The following is a 17336-nucleotide window of genomic DNA, read 5'->3' on the forward strand; positions in this document are numbered from 1 at the left end:
TTTATGTATCCAGAAAGGCCCGTACAGGAAATGCAACATGCGGTCGTTCATTATCCTGCTGAAATGTAGGGTTTCGCAGGGATCGAATAAAGGGTAGAGCCACGGGTCGTAACACATCTGAAATGTAACGTCCACTGTTCAAAGTGCCGTCAATGCGAACAAGAGGTGACCGAGACGTGTAACCAATGGCACCTCATACCATCTCGCTGCGTGATACGCTAGTATGGCGATGACGAATACACGCTTCCAATGTGCGTTCACCGCGATGTCGCCAATGACGGATGCTGTAAACAGAACCTGGATTCATCCGAAAAAATGACGTTTTGCCATTCGTGCACCCAGCTTCGTCGTTGAGTACACCATCGCAGGCGCTGCTATCTGTGATGCAGCGTAAAGGGTAACTGCAGCCATGGTCTCCGAGCTGACAGTCCATGCTGCTGCAAACGTCGTCGAATTGTTCGTGCAGATGGTTGTTGTCTTGCAAACGTTCCCATCTCTTGACTCAGGGATCGAGACGTGGCTGCACGGTCCGTTACAGCCATGCGGATAAGATGCCTGTCATCTCGACTGCTAGTGATACGAGGCCGTTGGTATCCAGCACGGCGTTCCGTATTACTCTCTTGAACTCACCGATTCCATATTGTGCTAACAGTCATTGGAGCTCGACCAATGCGAGCAGCAATGTCGTGATACTATAAACCGCAATCGCGATAGGCTACAATCCGACATTTGTATCAAAGTCGGAAACGTGATGGTGCGCATTTCTCCTCCTTACACAAGGCATCACAACAACGTTCCACCAGGCAACTCCAGTCAACTGCTGTTTGTGTATGAGAAATCGGTTGGAAACTTTACTCATACCAGCACGTTGTAGGTGTCGCCACCGGCGCCAACCTTGTGTTAATGCTCTGAAAAGCTAATCATTTGCATATCACCGCATCTTCTTCCTGTCGGTTAAATTTCGCGTCTGTAGCACGTCATTTTCGTGGTGTAGCAATTTTAATGGCCAGTAGTGTATAAACTGTCACGCTCTTTGTGCAAAGCTAAAACACCATCATTATATACGAAGTGTGACAGCTTACATATGATGTATTACGACGGAGATAGGAGTCTGTGAGCACTGGAAAATGGTTCAAATGACTCTGAGCACTATGGGACTTAACTTCTGAGGTCATCAGTCCCTAACCTAAGGACATCACACACATCCATGCCCGAGGCAGGATTGGAACCTGCGACCGTAGCGGTTGCGCGGTTCCAGACTGTAGCGCCTAGAACCGCTCGGCCACTCCGGCCGGCTTGAGCACTGAAACCAGTGCCACAAGTTACCTCAAGTCATAACACAACACACGCGTCACATCAATACAAAGAAAAACACCTGGAGATGGAGGTTTAAACTTGTGAAGTGCGGTGTGGAAATAATGAAACAGTGACTGATAGCAATATACTCGTTGTTTCATTCGATCAAAGACAGTTGTTTGCAAGACAGCTGCCATATCAACAATCAATACGAGAAAGAGCCTTCTGTTCTGTTCTGTGTTCACCATTACGGTATCGCTCTGTTACTCAGGTCCCAGTTGCCACAGTCAGTTGCAGACTACTCTTGCAGCCGGTAACGTAAAGGCGGGTCCACACAGCGCGCCGTGCCGTGCCGCGCCGCGCTGCGCAAAACGGCGCGTGGCTCTGCGCGCTCAGTGTGGACGGCGAACTGCGCTGCGCCGCAGTTTTCCGACTGTTGTCGGTATATGAAAGGAAGTGGCGCGTTTGCGCGCGCTCAGTTTAGACGGGGCTTCGCCGCGCTCCATCTCCAGACGATGCGCGCGCTCCAACAGGAACACAGTGCGCGCCTCGGAGCGGCGCGGCGGGGCGCGGACGGCGTACTCCTCCCTGTTTACAGCTGTGCGCGGCCTGCAGCAGCGCGGCGCAGCACGGCGCGCTCAGTGTGGACCCGCCTTAACAATTGACTTGTTTTCATCGTTTGCGTTGTTTCTGGATGTGGCGTGTTTACTTTACGCAGTAGAATGTCGTAAACTATTGCGTAGTGCGCAAAAAAGTGGTAAGACTATTAGCACCGTGCTGATGAAACCCAGAATTGCACATTAACAGCCGGCCGCGGTGGTCTAGCGGTTCTGGCGCTGCAGTCCGGAACCGCGGGACTGCTACGGTCGCAGGTTCGAATCCTGCCTCGGGCATGGGTGTGTGCGATGTCCTTAGGTTTAGTTAGGTTTAAGTAGTTCTAAGTTCTAGGGGACTTATGACCTAAGATGTTGAGTCCCATAGTGCTCAGAGCCATTTGAACCATTTTTGAACCACATTAACAGGCAGCGAGTGGATGGACCCAGAATGTAAATGTCTTGCTGCTGCCGCAACCACGTTATTTACGCAGACAATAATGAGCCGACAATATCGTCCACTTCCATGCTCAACTGTAGATCGCTTTGTTATTTTGATCGAGATGTAGATGGGATATCAACATAGCATCACTTCGCTTAGGCCACTATTGAACGGTGGAAATGAGATTAGTAGGTACGATCTTTAATATAAAAAGTCGGACTATGGTGTTACAATTAAGGAACTAGCAATGATTGTGTTTGTTAAAGAAGAAGGTAAACTACTGAGTTTGCATATGCCAACTATAAAACAATAAATTATTTTCCCGAATTGTAATGCAAATTATTTTGATATTTTTTAGATCGAGTTTTAATGAAAAGGTGTGATGATCCATGTACTTGAAGCATAAACCAAGTATTTTAACGCAGCTCTACTATGCAGGGCGAAGAAAAATTCGCCCACCCGGACATCGAAACGCATTTACTCACGTACTAATAATAGAAAACTCTCTCTCACAAAATTTCGTCCTGCTCGTATTTCCGGCAGTAAATGGACGTCAGAGATTGCAATCTGGCAACACTGTGACCACCTGTACGGTAACTACCTCTGTCAGCATACCAGAGTAGTGCAGTGCAGTTGATAGTGTTTTGGGTTAGCATGCGGGATGGTTCAGATGGCTCTGAGCACTATGGGACTTAACATCTCAGGTCATCAGACCCCTAGAACTTATAACTACTTAAACCTAACTAACGTAAGGACATGACACACATCCATGCCCGAGGCAGGATTCTAACCTGCGACCTGCTGCTACAGTCGCAGGTTCGAATCCTGCCTCGGGCATGGATGTTTGTAATGTCCTTAGGTTAGTTAGGTTTAAGTAGTTCTAAGTCTAGGGGACTGCTGACCTGAGATGTTAAGTCCCATAGTGCTTGGAGCCATTTGAACCATTTTTTGAAACTACTGAGAAGTCAAACAATAGGAGAAGTGCCATTCAAACTATTGAAAATACCGACAGTTATTTGCCAGCGAAAATATACTGCATATATACAAACCATGTACGGACGCAAGTTCGACGAGAGGAGGGGGGGGGGGGGTGGAAGGCTGGGGAGGGTGCAGGAGGTAATAATTGGGTGTCATGATTTCAATAGAAGGAAGGAACATTTTAATAAAGCCATTTATATTTTTGTATATATAAATGACGGATGTTGTAACAAGGTTACTATCAATTCAAGCCAGACATCCATTGTTGCAGAAAAGTTAATTACTACAATTCAATAAAATGCGTGGCAATTTGCACGCCACTTATTACTAACTAAACACTTGCTCGAGAGGGCGACATTAGAACAGAACTGTGGCGACATAACCATTTATTAATAGTTATGACACAAAAATGTATTTAACTTTGGCAACAGTTTGATACGCTGCTCTTTATGTCTTATACAATACAGTGAAACCTAAATAACTTCGCTGTGTCTTGCAAGTCTATGATGTAATCACTATAACTGAAACAGAGACTGATAAGTCGGAACGTGTTCCGTAGCATAACCGTAGAAAATGTTGGCACTCTCTGTACTAGGCGAACTGCAGGAAGTATTGGAACTCAAATGGACTGGAAGAGAGTCCGCAGCACATGGTTCTTTTCTGCATAACAGTGGAAGAATCTCGATTTCTACCAGTTCTAGGTGGAAGCGGTCTCTAGTTGACGGCGATCACTTGGCAGCTGGCAACACTGTTGATGGTTGAATACGACATGCTGATGGATTTAACGCAGAAGCAGAAAGTGGTCCCAAGCAGAAAGTGGTCCTATACGTGAGTGGTATCTAGAGGCTGTTGCTTGTAGCTGAGAAGGCGTCAGGCGAGTTCGTTTAGCCTTTGTGACTGTGGCCCTTTGGGGTATTCTGTAAAATTACAAAACCGCGAAAGTTGCACCGAAGTTTAAATGGTTATTTAAAAGGTTGTCAGTTTTGGACTGTTTTAGTCCATTAGCAAACAATCCACGTAAGTCCTACCATATTGCAGTAATGCCAGTACGCTGGCCACATCGCTTGCATGAGTGATTGAGTGCAGGACATTATTTGCATTGGACGGTGCAGTGCTGCATCCAGTTGTTTTACTGGATGCAGCTCTGGACAGTTGTACACAAATAATATCTTGCACTCGACGACTGTGCAGTGATGCATGCAATTGTGTTACTGTTCACACATTATCGTGTTTAGGATTTTGTGGATGGTTTGATGATGGATTACAGGGGTGCAGAACTGGTCGCCATTTAAATAAAAACAAACTTCTGTGCAACTTTGGCAGATTTGTAATTTTATTGAATCGTAGTAAGTTGCTGTCTGTTGCCAACCAGCAGGCAAGAAATAAACCTTGTGGCATTCTTTTGTACCTCTTGAGCAATGTACATAACAATAAATATCCAAATTACCAATAAAGTATCAGAAAACTAAGATTATTGAAAAAAGAACAAGAAATTGTAGAAAATTATAAGCAATTATACAGTTTCTTCGCCACATGCGTCTTGATTGCCAACAGAAAACATTTCAGACGGGTAAAGGCACTCATTCACAGACTGACCATATATGCTGTCGACAACAGTTTGAGAGTCCACTGACAGGACGGGCAAAGCACAGGAAGTCTAAGTCTAATAATGTGAAAGAGAAAGGGAGAGAATCCACTCCCCCCTCCCACACACACACACACACACACACACACACACACACACATACTAGGAGAAAAAACAACAGGGAGACTGACTTCCTCGAACGTAGGTAGAAATTACTGAATGAAACATTCCCCTCGTTTACACGCTTACATAACCATAGTCTGTCAGTGTGCGTGTACACTGATGAGTCAAAATAAAAGGGTTGGAACTTAAATAGTGGCAACTATTTATTCACAACCGATACAGAAGAGTTACATGTTTGCACCTGTTACTGTCTTTCAGAGTAGTGACCAGCGTTGTGTAGAGCCCGTTGTCAGCGATGTGGGAGACGTAGTATACCGTTACCAGAGCCTGTTCTGTTGTTGGTACGAATGGGGCGGTCTACTGCCTGTCGGATCTCTGGAACAGTTCTGAAGTAAATGCCACGAAGTGGTTCCTTCATCTTCGGAATCAAATCAAAGTCACATGGACGTAAGTCGGGGGAGTATGGTGGATGGTACAGTACTTCCCAATCCCGTCGACCGAACGGAGCAGCCACAGCTTGCGCTGTATGCGCCCGCGCATTGTGCAAAATGATGGGTGGGTTGCGCAGAAAGGGTCGTCGCTTCTTTCGCAAAGCTGGTCGCAGGTGATGCTCCAAAAACGAACTGTAATACTGTGCATTGACGGTCTGCCGTGGAGGAACGTAATGCGTTAGGATAACACCATCACAGTCGTGCACGAGAACCACCATAACTTTCACCATACTGGGGCTCTGACGCACTTTCGACTTTCGCGGCGACCCGTTATGACGCCATTCGTTGGATTTGCGTTTCAGTTTTGGCTCGTACGATCTGGCCCATGTCTCATCCATATCCACTGTTACGATTCGACGTACGAAAGCCTCTCCTTCGCGCTCATAGCGCTCCAAGCGCATCTGAGCAGAGTCGTAACGCATCCATTTCTGCATTTCTGTCAAGTCATGCGGAACCGATCGTGATGCAATTTTTCGCATGCCCAGGCGTTCCTTCAGGATGCGAAGCACAGTCGTATGCGCTAGTCCGGTTTCGTGGGCGAGCTCGCGAATCGTATGGCGTCGTCGATCGCTGTCCACTAACGCGGCAACAGCAAGCACTTCTTCAGAGACGCTAGGACGACCTGCCCGATGCATGTCCACCACAGTTTGCCGACCTTCGTTGAAGGCTTTTACCCAACGTGCCACAGTTCCGTACGGTATACGGCGATTCCGATTCCCCGCACGCCTCTTGAAGACCTTGTTGACACTGTCGTGCTGTACGACATCTGGCACGTCAATCTTGGTACAACTCCATTGTTACTGTTTTGATAACATAGTGACACCGTTACGTTAGGCCGCTCGCTCACAAGTGACTGTGTTTCCCTCGATAGTGTGCACCCCGGTGACGTGGGACGGGCGAGTCCATTTGCTCGGGGGTAAGGTAGGTGTGTCAACAACGTGTGCTTTCAGCGACAATGGTAGATTCCAATCCATAGTGTCTCCACAGTAGTGTGGCCACTATTTAAGTTCCAACCTACATATTATGTCCACTGCCCACCGCGAGGTTGTATGGTACCTGGTGGCGCTCAGGGCGCGTGACGCGGTAAGAGGAGTATACGAGTGGAGTAGAGACGAATGGGGAATCACTCTAGCGACGATAAGTGGCACAAATGCGGAAATACGCCGACTGAAGTGGGTTTGACAGAAACCAGATTGTCGTGGCCCATTGTCTAGGAGCGTGCATCTTGGAAACGGCGAACCTTGTCGACTGTCCGCGTGCTACTGTCGTGACAATCTATGGAAAGTTTGAAGAATGCTGAATCCAGGAGTAGGCGACAAGAAGTTGGACGTCTATACCTCATCACAGGGCTCGGAGGCTTGCCCACTTATAAAACCAAGATAGGCGGAAATCTGTGGCAGATATAACGACAGAGTACAGTGCTGGTGCAGGCACGGGTATTTTGGAACACACCATTCAGCGCACAGTGTTGAACATAGTGTTCCGCAACATAGGAGTCCTACGTGTTCTTGCGTTGACCCAACAACATCGTCAATGATGAATACAGTGGGCACGGGGTCATCGAGGTTGGACCGCGGATCAATGGAATCATGACACGTGATCGGATTAATCCCGTTTATTGTTAAACTGGGGCCATGGTTGTGTCCAGATTCGCCGTCATGCAGGCGAACGGCTACTCTAGACATGCAGTGTGCCATGGATGCAGGCCGATGGGAGCAGTATTATATTACAGTATTAGGGCACGGGCTTCCACGAGACCTACGGTAGTAACTGATGAAACTGTGACAGCTGTGGACGACGTGAACGTCATTGGGGACCACCTGTAGCCCCTTATGATTGATGTCTTCCTCAACAGTAATGGCATCTTCCAGCAGGATAACTGCCCGTGTCCCAAGGCCAGAATCGTGCTGCAGAATCACTATTGAACTGCGTTCCAGAGGTGGACCAACACGCTTTTGAGTAGCTGGTCTTAATGTTTGGCTCATCAGTGCACAGTCATAGTGCCGATAATGATGACCACACACATCGGTTTTGTATTGTGCAAATCTTTATGTTAAAATTATGAGAGTTTGTTGCTGTTATAGTTCTCAAACCAATTACATGAACATTTACTTGTAAAATTTTTGGGCGAATGTTTTCCGACTGCCATATTTCTCTTAAGTGCAAGTTACGCTAAAGCGATTGTTAATCAGTAGTTTAAACAAATTATTATGATTATTATAGCTGGTTTATTAAAACATTTTATACAAGCTGTTCGGAAGTTCCCTTTACAAACTCCTAGTTGTAGAGGGGACTGAGTAGATACTATTTTGAATTCGAAACCATGTCCGGAAACGTACCATTTCCGTGCTACAGCCGTTTGAAAACTGTTAGTAACGCGACCATTTTCACAAGTAATTTATTAAGCGTGACCCAGTACGTTACTTATTTTACAGTTCCACTCATTAGTAATCAAAGAAACATGTGCAATAGCTCGTGTATTTGTTGACGGGTTCTCACAAAAAAAAAGTGCAAATGTGTGTGAAATCTTATGGGACTTAACTGCTAAGGTCATCAGTCCCTAAACTTACACACTACTTAACCTAAATTATCCTAAGGACAAACACACACATCCATGCCGGACCAGCCGCGCAGTCCATGACTGTAGCGCTTGAGACCGCTCGGCTAATCCCGCGCGGCCGGGTTCTCTTCAACATGATGGCTACTAGCAAGTCAAATCTGGGGCTTGGGGGGAAGACTAGAACGTAAAAACCATGATCTCCCGCTGATTCTAATCTTGGATCGACGATTGACAGAAGCCCAGATCATGTATCAAATATGGTCTGTGATACACCGAACGTCAAACATTGTTAGTAAGGCAATTCATAGTACGTTTTTATGTTCTACATTGTGATTTCTTTCTAGGTACTGCTCCATATAAGGTCAAAAAACCGTATTTTTGTCCTTCAATGGTGCTTATTGGTTCTCTGTTAAAAAAAGACTATTTATGTTTTTTAGCTCATGTTGCTGCGAGCAATCTGAAATTTGAGAAATAAGAATGTTTGGCAGCCAAGATTTTGTGTTGTAATATTTATATTTTATTTCCTGTATGACTGGTTTCGACAGAGTCTAGCTGACATCTTTGGATCTATGATGCACTAGGAGAAAAATACTACTGTGACAATCCGCACAACTACACAGCCTGTATACATGTGGGAAAACAATATGGTAACCAGATACCACAATATTTCTTACATGCCTTCTAGAAATAATATTACTGCACATGAATCGCACCAACATAACGAGAATACACTCCACATACAAAACAGTGGTGTCACATTGGCTTGCGGTAGCGTTCACGCTTCCCACGCCCGGGTTCCCGGGTTCGATTCCCGGCGGGGTCAGGGATTTTCTCTGCCTCGTGATGGCTGGGTGTTGTGTGATGTCCTTAGGTTAGTTAGGTTTAAGTAGTTCTAAGTTCTAGGGGACTGATGACCATAGATGTTAAGTCCCATAGTGCTCAGAGCCATTTGAACCATTTGAACATTGGCTTGTCAAGCACCGGATGGTGGTAGTTAAACTTTCCCTATGTAACATCTTATAGCACGGAAACTAATTACGTTACGAGTACCAAACTTGGTTGCATTAACGTCAAGGACATGCGGAAGAGAAAAAATGCAGAATTAATTCAATTTAAATACTTTTAATGTGCTGCTACGATACATCATACCATTATATACAGGTACCATTGCTACTGCAAAAGGCGCTCAATATGGCGCCCATTCGTGCCCAGAAGAGTCTGAAAGCGCAGGATTGCGTTCTGCACAGCAGAACGAAGCATGTCCATAGCTATGCTGACTACCTCTCTTGCTATGCTGCGCTTCAGGTCAGCACATGTATGAGTGTTCCCCTGGTAACCTGCTCAAAAAAGAATGGGCCAATGATGAATGTAGCTGTGAAGCCACACCATACCGTGACATGTTCGCCATACAAAGGAACTCCTTGCATAGTGACTGGAGGTGAAAATCCCCACATTAGGCATTTCTCTGTGTTCACCTCACCGGTCAGGGCTTCGTCTGTCCATAGGATGGTCCAGGGCCAGCCCTCGTCATTTCTGGTGAAGAGCGAAGTCAACACGTCGTTGTGCGTCCTGTGGTTGCAAGCCTGCTGTACGATTTGGGTCTTGTACGGATACCATTTGAGAATGGTTCGAAACACCTTCCGCACAGTGCACCACGGGATGGTCAACTGTTGTGACACAGCACGCGCATTGCCTGACGATCGGGAACTGCGCCCAGCGTTGTCTGTCATAGCAACATGAGTCACCTGTGGTACAACCGGTCGTCGGCCTCTTCCGGGAGCGACGCCCAGTTCTCCAGTTGATTCGGACTTCTTTATCATGGTCCGCACAGCAGGTGGAGAAAGAGGACCCTGCCGTAATCTTTTCAGCCGGCGATATTCTCGAAGTGCAGACACAGCAGTACTGTTGTTTTGATAATACAGCTTCACCAATAACGCCCTGCTCATTTTATGCTAGCTCGTGTTGTCACGTCAACAAGAACATTGCGACTGGTAGGGTGTGTGAGACTATGAATCACGATGACTGATCACGACATCTGGTGGCCATAGTTGGAACTGGACGGTGGCGCTGTGACGCATGGAAATCATACACTCCAAACTGTGGACATAAAGCTACCAGGTTTGGTACTCGTACAGTAGTTAGTTTCCGTGTTATAACGTGTTGAATAGGGGAAGTTTAGTTATAACCACCCGGAACACAACAGAGCAAATGAAAAGTCCATAGCACTAACAGTGTGCCCCGAGTGGAGGTGAGTTCGTCAGTGGATGGGTGCCAAATATTATTATATTTTTATTTTTGCGCAGTGTAGGCGCTCTCTTTGTACAGGTACTGTAAAACCTAATTCATTTTTCACATTTTTCTCTTGCAAAAATATTCAAGCCTCCACCGAACTGAACTCCCGCTGTTAACAGACCCGCGCAGGTAGCCGCGCGGTCTCGGGCGTCTTGTCACGGACAGGGCGACTCCCCCCGTCGGAGGTTTGAGTCCTCCCTTGGGAATGGGTGTGTGTGTTGTCCTTAGCGTAAGTTAGTTTAAGTTAAATTAAGTAGCGTGTAAGCTTAAGGACCGATGATCTCAGCAGTTTGGTCCCATAAAACCTTACCACAAATTTCCAAAATTTTGTTAACACACAGCGACACCTTCCACTCCACCAACGTGAACGCCAATATTTTAGATGACATTATTGGGATTTAACAGCGACCTTTCTGTTAAGTAAAATTAGTAAAAATCTTGCGAATGGGGACAGCATAGCTGTTTGAAGCGTCGTCATCGTCACCCGATGGTGCATTATTTGAAGATGGCCTACTTCTAAAGCCCGAAACTGATCGTATTTTTAATAAATGTCTGTGCGATCGAGACTGTTTTTACTGATGTATAAAAGTTAGAGAACTTTCTTACCGAGAAACCTTGACGTCGAACGTTTCGTTCCGTCCCGTCCCGTACCCTCACCTCTCGTTCCGTTCCATTGACGTTCTGTATGAATACCGCCACTTGAAATGCATTGTGGAATTGTTTGACGTCCCGTTCCGTAACGCTCCCTTCGGAACAGACTGAATTGACCTATCCTCGTCAGAGTTACCATCTCTGTAGATGGCGTTGAGACGAAATGCTAGTCATTCTGCACGCACACGGACGGTAGCGTTCACGCAAAAGAGCCATTGACATACCACAAACCGTGCCTCAGTGATGCAAGTCAAAACAGTTACCTCTGCCAGAAACATTTTTATCAATATTAGCCGCGCCGTCTAGGGCGCCTTGCCACGGTTCACGCGGCTGCCCCTGTCGGAGGTTAGAGTCCTCCCTCGGGCATGGGTGTGTGTGTGTGTTGTCCTTAGCGTAAGTTAGTTGGAGTTAGATTAAGTAGTGTGTAAGCCAAGGGACCTATGACCACAGCAGTTTGGTCCCACAGGAACTTACCACAAATTTCCAAAATTTATCAATACCCACAGTTCGTCTGCTCGTGGATTAGTTTACATATGTACATGTGCCCGCTGCTGCCAGTTGTCTGCTTTGTTTTTCATTTTGAGTTTGTTTCAGTAAGCATTTTACTGCTGGATGCTGTCACGTGTGATGATTTAATGAAGCTTTCCACGCTAACCTGCCTCGTGTAAGTGTCTTCATCTTTGCGTAACTACTGCGGCTTACATCTGCTTGTCCTCTGTACTGTGTTCAAGCCTACCATTATTTACACTCCATAACAAGATTAACCTATCCTCAATGTCTCAGGATGAATCACTTCAATCTATTTCTTATTTTTGTGATGTTGTGGCATACAAGTTTCTTTCCGATGGATCTAAGACGTAGTTCTTGCTTGGTTATCAAAAGTATCCATCTATGTTCAACAATACAAAAATTTCGTTTTTTCCTTTGTCTTTCAGTTCCATTTGCAGCTACCTTCCAGACAAATACTTCCAGAGAACGTTTCCTAACATCATGTGCAACCCCAAAAATTTATCTAAGACGGGGCAGAAAAATAATATTAATGTTTTCGATATAAATCGGGCGAGTTTGAGAACGTAAAATGTCCCAAAATCTAAATTGGTAGGAATTAAACAAAACGTTTTGTGTCTCAATGACATGATAGGTATCCACTTTGTCATTTTAGGTTGATTGCTTTGATAAAATTCACTTGATGCCTTCTTGAGAGACAATCTGCACTCCTTCCATATCAACAGTGTAAATATAGACCAGATGTGGCTTGAATTCAAAGAAATAGACAGACAGAAATATACCAAATAAATTAAAAAACGACGGAGCTGATCCCTCTTGGTACACATAACGAGTCAGAACACTGTCGCAGAAACTACGAAAAATGCATGCCAGATTTAAACGAAGGCATAATCTCCAAGAGTGGCGATCTTTTACAGAAGCTCAAAATTAGCGAGGACTTTCTTGCGAGATGATTATGTTTCCACAACGAAAGTTTATTTTGAATCTTGGCAGAAAATCTAGAGAGATTCCGGTCGTGTGTAAAGTATGTTAGCGACAACACACAGTCAATGCGTTCTCTGCGCGATAGCAATGGAAATATTATCGACGATAGTGCTGCGAAAGCAGAGTTAATAAACACAGCCTTTCGAAATTGTTACACCAAAGAAGACGAAGTAAATATTTCAGAATTCGAATCAAGAACGGCTGCCAACATGAGTAATTTAGAAGTAGGTATCCTCGGAGTAGTGAAGCAATGTAAATCATTTAATAAAAGCAAGTCCTCTGATCCGGACTGTATACCAATTAGATTCCTTTCAGAGTATCCTGATGCAATCGCTCCATACTTAACAATCATACAACCGCTTGCTTGACGAAAGATCCGTACCCGAAGACTGGAAAGTTGCACAGGTCACACCAATATTCAAGAAAGGTGTTAGGAGTAATCCACTGAATTATAGGCCCATATAATTAACGTCGATATGCAGCAGGTTTTTGGAAGATATATTGTGTTCGAGCATTATGAATTACGTCGAAGAGAACGGTCTATTGACACACAGTCTACAAGGATTTAGAAAACATCGTTCTTGTGAAACAGAACTAACCCTTTACACACGCGAAATGTTGAGTGCTATTGACAAGGGATTTCAGATTGATCCCATATTTCTAGATTTCCAAAAGGCTCTCGAAATGGTATCACACAAGCGACTTGTAGCGAAATTGCGTGCTTACGGAATATTGTCTCAGTTATGTGACTAGATTCGTGATTTCCTATCAGAGAGGTCCCAGTTCGTAGTAATTGACGGAAAGTCATCGATTTCTGGTGCTATAGACCCTCTACTGTTCCTTATTTATATGAACTATTTAGGAGGCAATCTGATCAGCCGTCTTACGTTGTTTGCAGATGGTGCTGTCGTTTATCGTCTAGTAAACTGATGGGAGGAGTAAAACAAATTGCAAAACGATTTAGAAAACGTATCTGAATGGTACGAAAATTGGCAATTGACGCTAAATAATGAAAAGTGAGAGGCTATCTACAGGTGTGATGAAAGAAATCCGTTAAACTTCTGTTAAATCAGTCTAACCAAAAGGTCGTAAATTCAACTAAATACGTAGGAATTACAATTACGAAAAATTTAAGTTGGAAAGAACTCACAGAAAATGTTATAGGGAAGGCAAATCAGAGACTGCAGAACACTTAGAAAATGTAATGGATCTACTAAAGAGACTGAAATTACGTCCTTGTTATCATTATATTCAATGTAGGCAACGAATTATTTAAAAGAAATATTTTTCCGCTGGATACGAATAAGGTTAGATTTTCATTGAGAATTAAATATATGAAATAGGAAAAATATCAGAACGAAAGAGAAAATGCCGCCCAAAAATTATCAGGAGAGGTGCCAAACTTATACTCCTCAAAAAGGAGAAACAAAAGTAAACTTAAAACAAATGGCTCTGAGCACTATAGGACTCAACTGCTGTGGTCATAAGTCCCCTAGAACTTAGAACTACTTAAACCTAACTAACCTAAGGACAGCACACAACACCCAGCCATAAACTTAAAACAAAAGCCAGCTAGGCAATGGTAAAATCTGTAATTTAGCAGAACAGCGATCATTGCTAGAAATGCACGAGAATTTTGTAATAAATCTAGTGTTATAACTCCAGATTAGAGGGAGAGGGGTACGGGGCAAGGACCTCCTCTTGCCCCCCCAATTGTAGACATCTGTGCATTGGAGACTGTGGAACCATAAAATCAACAAAACGTATTTACTTATTGCCTCACTGCCAGGAGGGCGGAGTGTGTGGTGAATTGTCGTAAGTTTTCTTGTTTTCGTGTCCAGATTATTCAGCTCTGCTTGTGTACAGTTCACAAAGCGTGCACACGTAGAGCAGGATAATTTGGATAGGAGCACAAGAAAACTAATGACAGTTCACCACGCACTCCGCCCTTCTGTACGTGACGTCGACGGGCTGTACACGCCCAGAAATGCAAACGGTGGAGAACTCTTGCAAGTGAGGCAGACAGTGGAAAGTGAGAAGCATGCACTGGATGACTGTATGACGGATAACAAGAATCAGATGCGACTGAAGAAACAACAGGAAGCTTGTCAGGGTCAGAAAACCAAAATTCTGTAGTGGAAAACTGTACTCCAACGCCAGACTGACAGCCTACACAATAAAGCACTGTATGGGCAGTTTTCGAAGGAGACTGAAGGCGGAGTATATAAAGAAAAGACCTGGTCTTGGCTGACTAACGGAACGCTAAAGAAGAGAACTGAAGGACTGATTTTTGCTATACAGGAGCAAGCCGTCAGAACTGACACTATCAAAGCCAGAATTGAGAAATCAGCAAAGACAAGAAATGCAGACTCTGCAAAAAAGTTGACGAAACGATTGATTTGAACTGTTGCAACAAGATCGCTCAGACTGATTATAAACAGAGACACAATGAAGTGACACGAATGATCCACTGGAATTTAAGCCAAAATTACCATCTGCCGACGGCGAGAAACTGGTGGGAAAACAAGCCAGAAAAAAATGACGAAAATGAATATGCCAAATTATTGTCGAACTTCCCACTTCAGAGAGAGCGAATGTTGAAACATAGTACACGAGCTATCACAGTTGTGTCGAAAAAAAAGTATAGGTCACTGACATTGCCTTCCCAGATCGTAGTAGGATCTGTGAGAAAAAAACTTGAAAAGTTTTCCAGATGCGAGGACTTGAAAATCTAACTACAGTGACTCCGCCGTAGCCCGGTCAAAGTGCTCACAGCGATTGTCAGCACAGTGGGAGCAGAGCCAGAGAGCTTAGTGGGCTCTTGGATACCGTAGGAATTAATAAAATATCCATTTGCCAACTGCGAGAAGTCATTTTACTGGGACCTGCACGAACTATCCGCCGACACTTCACTTTATCCTTGGGAAGTGTCCAAATAGTGGTGTGAAAACCAGCATAGTGAACTCATTTGCTGTGTTTATTGTTACAAGCGATATGTACGGTATAATAATATCATTAAATAAATAAATAATGATATCATTGAAGATTTGAAATCTGGGAAGGCAGATGCTGGAACTGTCAAGAAGATCTGGGAAACAAAAGTTATACGAGAAGATTGGAAAACAGCATTAATTCACCCTATCCACAAAAAATAACACCGAGGAATTTGCCTCGTTCGAGTGCATTATAAAATTCTTTCAAAAGCATAGCAAAACAACTGGATCAGCAAGTAGGAGAGTACCAAGGAGGGTTTGGAAAAGGACGATCCGATGTGGAGCAAATTTTAAATACAATTTTGTCATATGATGACATGTTGGAGACCGTGGCTGTTGTTTGAGGACAAATGTTGATGGTGTTAGGACAGCAACCAGCCACAAATTTACTTTGAGTTCCTTTATTCAAAGGAAACCGTTATCGGTTTCGAATCGTTGTGATTCATCATCAGACGGTTTACATGCTTTCTTTCTGACATTTGGTGTGTTTTTATAGATTAATTGTCCTAAAATATAAATAAAACATAATTATAAACAAGCCACACACAGATGGTTGCGTTGCAGATTTTCGTTGCATGTGACTTACCTGAAACATCGGTTTCGAGTGTTTGTTTTCATAATGTTCGTCCAATCGATGTAAAAGCATTCCCACTGCATCTTCGTTGTTGCACACGTAATAGTTCTCACTGTATACTTTAGATTTGTCGCTGAGATCATTTCAACCACGCACCACATGTTTTGATACATACGAAGAGCTTACAAACATATGAGTGTCACAGATGCTATGATATATCGTAACATTTGACGATGATGTCCTATGTTTGGAAAGGATTTTAAATGTTGTTGTTGTGGTCTTCAGTCCTGAGACTGGTTTGATGCAGCTCTCCATGCTACTCTATCCTGTGCAAGCTCCTTCATCTCCCAGTACCTACTGCAACCTACATCCTTCTGAATCTGCTTAGTGTATTGATCTCTTGGTCTCCCTCTACGATTTTTACCCTCCACGCTGCCCTCCAATGCTAAATTTGTGATCCCTTGATGCCTCAAAACATGTCCTACCAACCGATCCCTTCTTCTAGTCAAGTTGTGCCACAAACTTCTCTTCTCCCCAATCCTATTCAATACCTCCTCATTAGTTACGTGATCTACCCACCTTATCTTCAGCATTCTTCTGTAGCACCACATTTCGAAAGCTTCTATTCTCTTCTTGTCCAAACTGGTTATCGTCCATGTTTCACTTCCATACATGGCTACACTCGATACAAATACTTTCAGAAACGACTTCCTGACACTTAAATCTATACTCGATGTTAACAAATTTCTCTTCTTCAGAAACGATTTCCTTGTCATTGCCAGTCTACATTTTATATTCTCTCTACTTCGACCATCATCAGTTATTTTACTCCCTAAATAGCAAAACTCCTTTACTACTTTAAGTGTCTCATTTCCTAATCTAATCCCCTCAGCATCACTAGATTTAATTTGACTACATTCCATTATCCTCGTTTTGCTTTTGTTGATGTTCATCTTATATCCTTCTTTCAAGACACTGTCCATTCCGTTCAACTGCTCTTCCAAGTCCTTTGCTGTCTCTGACAGAATTACAATGTCATCGGCGAACCTCAAAGTTTTTACTTCTTCTCCATGAATTTTAATAGCTACTCCGAATTTTTCTTTTGTTTCCTTTACTGCTTGCTCAATATACAGATTGAATAACATCGGGGAGAGGCTACAACCCTGTCTCACTCCTTTCCCAACCACTGCTTCCCTTTCATGCCCCTCGACTCTTATAACTGCCATCTGGTTTCTGTACAAATTGTAAATAGCCTTTCGCTCCCTGT

Source organism: Schistocerca nitens, chromosome 1 (genome assembly GCF_023898315.1).
Source record: "Schistocerca nitens isolate TAMUIC-IGC-003100 chromosome 1, iqSchNite1.1, whole genome shotgun sequence".
NCBI lineage: Eukaryota > Metazoa > Arthropoda > Insecta > Orthoptera > Acrididae > Schistocerca > Schistocerca nitens.